Source organism: Saccostrea cucullata, unplaced genomic scaffold (assembly GCF_032062105.1).
Source record: "Saccostrea cucullata isolate Sc308-1 unplaced genomic scaffold, CSIRO_AGI_Scuc_v1 ctg3858, whole genome shotgun sequence".
In the NCBI taxonomy this organism is placed as follows: Eukaryota; Metazoa; Mollusca; class Bivalvia; order Ostreida; family Ostreidae; genus Saccostrea; species Saccostrea cuccullata.
In genome coordinates this window covers 18,444-25,026 of record NW_026929808.1, presented here as the reverse complement: position 1 = coordinate 25,026, position 6,583 = coordinate 18,444, and the positions used below count along the sequence as shown (strand labels likewise).

General features: G+C 32.0%; 1 long non-coding RNA gene across 1 annotated transcript; it reads left to right on the top strand.

The window, feature by feature from the left end:
- The first annotated feature begins 2,780 nt into the window (after positions 1–2,780).
- LOC134282226 (uncharacterized) lies at positions 2,781–5,330 on the top strand. Its single transcript, XR_009995246.1, has 3 exons — positions 2,781–2,802; positions 5,019–5,099; positions 5,274–5,330. It is a non-coding gene; the product is annotated as an uncharacterized LOC134282226 (long non-coding RNA).
- The last annotated feature ends 1,253 nt before the right edge of the window (positions 5,331–6,583 follow it).

Below are 6,583 nucleotides of genomic sequence, written 5' to 3'. Positions count from 1 at the left end.
TACAGACCAAGTTTATCAAGTTCCTATCATATTTCCCTGAAAAAATGTTCAAAGACAGTTAAGGTACCATATGTCAACTCAGTGAACAGAAATTATGCTTGTTTACTTACATTGGGAAGATATATGCAAAAGATTTATTTAATTACTTTATCTTAGTCTGACAAACATGTAATGTTAAGAACACTTTTGTCTAGTACACATGGTTTCTTTCACTGTAGATTTTAGTGTAATCTATCTAACATCTAAGGGCAAATCACTCTAAGTTGGCATAAAACTGCCATGAAATTTAGAAGTCTTTAGTGTGCAGTGTTAAGAGCTTCCTTAAACAACTGAGAAAATAAAAACAACTAGATACGATCTCGTTGAGAGCAACGAATAGGTTTTCCGTTGAATTTCTCGATAAGATGAGATGTGATTTTGACTGAGATATTCGTTAAAGGAGAGTGACATTAAGTTTACCTTCATTAAATTTAAAGTTTCTGATTTATATCATGATATTCTGAACATCTTTTGTGCAATATGGCTTATTAAATTACTCCCCCTTCTCGAGATGTAAAGCATCTAGGATATAGAATTTTGGCCCCTTGCGACCCCTTATTACGTAACATGTGAGCAAAATTTTCTAATATATTTTTGCAAATCGTTAAGATGAATATCTTTGCTTCTGTAATGTATCACAAAATAGTGATCATTATAGAGTTAAAGATCTTATGATTTTTGAACACTTTTTGTTCAACAACTATTCAGAAATTCTTTTTCATTTTTGAGCTCTTAGCAAAAGAAATGTTTAGGGGCCAACCCTTCAACTCCCAAAAGGGGACGTTTAGCGAAAAATGAAAGGTTGCATATTGTTAAGAACATTATTTTGAACATCTTTTGTTCAATATTACTTATCAAAATATTTCTCATTTTCGAGATATAAAACGTCAAAGATTTAGCATTCTGGTCCCTTGTGGCCCCTAATTATGTACAGTGTACCATATGACATAAAAATCATAATATGTAGTTGTAGGTTGTTGAGATAAACATCTTTGCTTCAGTAATGTATTACAAAATATTAACTGATAAAGAGTTATCGATTGAAGACTTTTGGCCCCTCTTGGCCCCTGATTTGAGTGCCCACCCCCTTTTTCTTGATTTCATCTTAAAGATCTTAGGATTTTGAACACTTTTTGTTCAACAAATATTCAGAAATTCTTTTTTGTTTTTGAATTACACTGTATTTGCAAAAGAAATATTTAGGGGCCAACCTTTCAACTTCCTAATGGGGACGTTTAGCGAAAAATGAATGGTTGCATATTGTTCAGAACATTATTTTGAACATCTTTTGTTCAATATTACATATCAAAATATTTCTCCCTTTCGAGATATAAAGCGTCAAAGATTTAGCATTCTGGCCCCTTGTGGCCCCTATTTATGTACCATACGACATAAAAATCATAATATGTAGTTGTAGATTGTTGAGATAAAAATCTTTGCTTCAGTAATGTATTACAAAATATTAACTGATAAAGAGTTATCGATTGAAGACTTTTGGCCCCTCTTCGTTTTCTTCTTGTTTTCATTTAGGAAACACCAAAGTTTTGTCTATTTCTTTTACTTTTTAGTTTGACATTTGACTCACATCAATTTGTCTCATTCACATTTCAAGTAAATAGATGAATCTAAAGAAAACTTAAATTGTTCGTACTGTATAAATCTCATATCATATGACGCAGCTTTCAGACTTGAACACAGGAGAGAAAAAACATGTCACGTCAACGGTTTATAATTGGTTGCTCAGGTTTCAAACTTCTTAAGATACTTCAAGTATGCTAAAAATATCCCTTGGTATAAAGTTTTATTTCCTTCATTTTTTAAAAAAAAATTTTCTGTACTTTCTTGATATGACGGTGCCTTCTTTTTTTCAAACAAGGTAAAAGTTTAAGTTTTAGAAATTTCGATCATAAGCACTTTTTTTATATCGGATAAAAAGCTAAATAAAAGAAAATAAGTATTTCTAAAAAAAAAAAAAAAAAAAAAAAAAAAAACAACAAAAAACCGAAAACAAAACTAGGTGAATGATGATGTATTTATAAGAAAAGAAGAGCATGGGAATAACCATGACTTTTTTATGCTTGGGCGTTCATCACTGTAAGCAGAGCTATTTGTCATTGTTACAGTAATGTTTGTTGTTTGAAAGAAAAAGTATATAAATTTATAAAAATAGTCATTACTTCCATTATCATACAAGGGCCCAATGAAATTGTAAACAAAGCAAGACGTCATTACGCTACATTTACGAGTAGAAAAATGTTTTTTACACTGCTACTCCAAAGCACAAAAATGACACTATTGTGTTCCATTCATATTTTCGTCCATACAAATGTGGTTTTGTATTAGTTTGATTTTTAGTTGTTAAATTTGTGATTATTGAAAGTGGTGTTTTTTACTCAGTAGGAAGCGTAAAAGTTTTTTACTGTTAAGTAAACATAAGTAAAATTAAGCAACTGTATATAATTATCTACTAAACTTTTGAAAATCTGGATAGAAGAAGGGACATTTAGCACCAAGTTCGTCATTGTCCTTAAATCTCACATGATAAAATAATGTACTTGATTTAATACAAGAATTTACAAATTAATTTGGAAAATCCATAGATCGCCGTGTCAATTATGTAATACGTACAATCTGTAAGTGGAACAAATGATGTATCAAATCTAGTTCATAGGTCGTTTTAGTTTTTACTAATTGAAAAAGACATAAAAGACTGCGAATTTCTCATATTGTATTATATTTTGGAATCTTCTACAGAAATTTAAGGTAAGTTTTTATCAGTATACAGTTAAAGTATATCGTTGAGGGAGTCAGTAAGATTCCAGCTCCCCAAGAGCAAGTCTATTTCCCGAGGCGCTTGCGCCGAGGGAAATAGGCTTGCTCGAGGGGAACTGGAATCTTGCTGGCTCCCGAAATGATATACTTTAACTGTTTTATTATACCGATACAAACAAGACATTTGAAAAAAATTATATTCAACACTGTATTCAGTAACAATGTTTAAAAAAATGAAAAAATGAAAAAAAAAAAAAAACGACAAAAACAGAATACAGTCATGAAAGGAATTCCATTTTATCAATAAATCAGTTCATTGTCCGAGTTTTTACCTAGTAAAATCGAAAGTAACATTACGCAAAATTGAGCACGCCATTTCTGTTGTCGTTCGCTTCCAGTAAACTGGTTCTTTTTGATTGATATGGGACCAGTTGACTCGCGATGCATTTCGATTCACTAATGAATATTCAGTTTATTCGGAACATTTTTAAGTTTGTCGTAAGTTGAAAGAAAATGTCAAGCGTTCCGAATAGGTGTGTATCAGTTCATCAAAAAAACGTACTTTTTTGCAGGGAATCAGTCTGTTTTGCAGGGAATCGGTTTATTTACGGTGATTTTCAGGAAATCAGCAAAATATATCGATTTACTTTTATATAGTGAAAAATCAGTAGAGGTATAATAATACTTACTAAAATATACTAATGACTAACATCAACATATTTTTAGGGAAGAGCATATATTAACTATTTTTGCTAATTTTCAGTTGTGTAGTTGACTACTTTTTAGTTGTTAGAAACCTTGCTAAATAAAATTAATTGAAAATACTGATTAAAACTCATCTCTGCACATTTTTCATATAGTAAAATTACATAAAACCATAATAATTAACTTTGAAATAATTTAAACGATATTTATGATATTAACGTAAGTAACGTGCAAGGAGCCGAGCTGGCCCTGGGATCATGAAACTTCCACTGGCGATGTCTTAAGTTTAAGACAAGTTGGCAAGTTTTGCTGAAATAATAGCATTGTAGAAGTAAAACAGTCCAAATAACAATCCAAATAAAATCATTATATAAATAAAATTTACGATTTTGCTTAAAATTTGCAATTTTGCATAACATTTAAATTTGAAAATTTGGTGACTATTTTGTTTCTTCATCAAAATTATTTCAAAAGGTTACTTGAGTAAAGTTTGTGGTTTGGGGGCCTGGCATTGTAGACACTGTTTTCGAGATCCCTCCTCATAAAATGGCTTAAATATTACAGTCTGGTGAATGCAGTGGTCAAACATTTTTATGGGGTGTTTATTATCGAGATTAACTTGATATCGTCTTCAACGTCCAATATACATCCAGATATATATACAAAATATCAATCTTGCACCTTAGGATTTGAATAGTCTATATAAGGTCTCTATTTCAACTGGGGAAATTTCAGTTCTTGAAATTCTTAGTCTTTCTGGATTATTTGTATCATTTCTCGCATATTGCCTGTCACACCCGACCCTGTTTTTCAAATGTTTGCTATCCTTCTGATACGCATTTTAGAAAGCTTCTCTTTTTAAAAACTCTTTGATTCTCCTTAGAAAGATTCTGCAACGATTGATTTTCAATTAATTAAACGTAAACACATATTAGATCAAATTTGTTTTTATTAGCAAAATGACGATCAAATTTTTCACATACACAACATATGTACAATATGGAAAAATAATACTAATTACGTATATAGATCAAATTGTGTCACTGTAAATCAAAGGTGAGGAATCAATTTCTGCACGGAATCTAAAACAAAGGATTGACATCTTAAACCGATTAAATACAGTATAAATACTGTATACAGGGTTATTTTCGCCCTGTGTAATTTTTGCCTTTTCATATTTGGAAACAAGTTTACCCCGTTTTAGATTCTCCCAGAAAGATTTTTGTTTAAAATTGTATACTGTTAAATTTGAATTCGTCCCGTTTTAATTTTGCCCACTTCCAACGAGGGCGAAAGGGGCAAAGATTAAACGGGCGAAAACTTCCCTGTTTACAGTATAGCAAGTGAGTAGATAAAAAGAAAAACATATCATAACAATGTTGATGTGGTTAACGTAATGTATTTATCACTTTATGGACACTTTAATTCTATAATAATTTTAAAATAACTTATCAATAAAATAGGTTTTGTCTGTCCTTTCATCCATATGAATTTCCTTAAAGATGTGGTACTTGGTTGTCACCTTACTTTTGGGATCCACTGTTACCGTCCTTGGACAACGACAACAAACATCATGTTATTTGGTAAGTGTATAGATTTTGAATGATTTCTTGTTATAATCCTGTTGTCAACATGTGCAGAAACTAATGTCTGATGAAATGTCTTATTCACAAACGGATTTTGTCTGCCAGAAATTTTAAATTGTATATTTTTATGATAATGATCGATGTGCGTTCTATCATATCAAGTTTCTGTAGATTTTGTGTTCTCCTGATGAGCGCTGTGTGGATGGTTTATGTCAGCCAATAACTGGTAAGTTAAATAATTAATCGTTAGATTAACTCCTTTCTTCACTACTACTGGCCAACTCATTTTTTTTTTTTATTGTTGATGGTAAGATAGAAAATGATTGCATACATATTGAGTACTTGATGGTTCATCACAGATATCGAAGAAATTCTAAACTAAACTTCAAACTATTCTCGAAAAGCTTTCAGTGAAAGGAACTAGAAAGCGTTATCTTATATAAAGAATTGTAATCGGTTTTTTTTCAAGAATTTAATTATCTATTATCTTGGGTCGACGCAATAAAACAACAATTTTTTTAATGGTTTTTTTTATTTATTTGGCGCTTTTGGGCACGGCTGAATAATATAACAACATATTATTTCGGGCCTCCAAAGCAACGGGTAGGCCCAGCAACAACAACAACATTTCAGTTCAACAACAACAACATTTCAGTTCAACAACAACATTTCAGTACAACATCAACATATCTGGTGACCTTGACCCTGTAAGATGCAGAGGCCAAGGTCAACAAACATTTCAGTACAACATATTAGGTGACCTTGACCCCTGGAGATGCAGAGGTCAAGGTCAAATAATAAAAACTTGCAATGCAAGAATAATATTCACACATCCATGACTCTTGGAGGTGCAGAAGTCCAGGAAGAAAAAATAAAATAGTTTTATTTACACTGAATGCAAGATTTAGAATAATATTCACACATCCATGACTCTGGGAGATGCAGAAGTCAAGGAAGAAAATAAAAATAAAATAGTTTTGTTTACACTGTCACAATATTTACATGGTATTCAACTTTGACCCTGTGTGGTGCAGCGGTCCAATAATGAACCCATATCACATCATAGTTCAAGTGATGTATGCCGCTCAGTTCGCCACAAGACCCCAGTCGTATATTCTTGAACAAAGCATATACGAATGGGGGCGCCGACACTTTACTAGTGGGGGGTCCTGAGCGGCCTGAAACAGCCGTGACCCTTCCTCTCCAGATATCAGTCATTACTGTGAAGGATAAAACTTACATCCATGCCTAATAATTGGCTTTATATCCCCTGAATTGTTTTTTTTTTTCAAGTTTATTTTCTTAACTTGGATAAATGTACCCCATCACTTTCAACTAATCCTGGCATGGTTTTTTGATGTCAGGATAGTGGATTACAGAATCCCCAACTTCACAAACTTTGTTAAAGAAAAATGCATTAAACCTCTTACTAGCATTCTCCATGGCCAGATTATATGAAGAACAATGCTAATTAATACGAG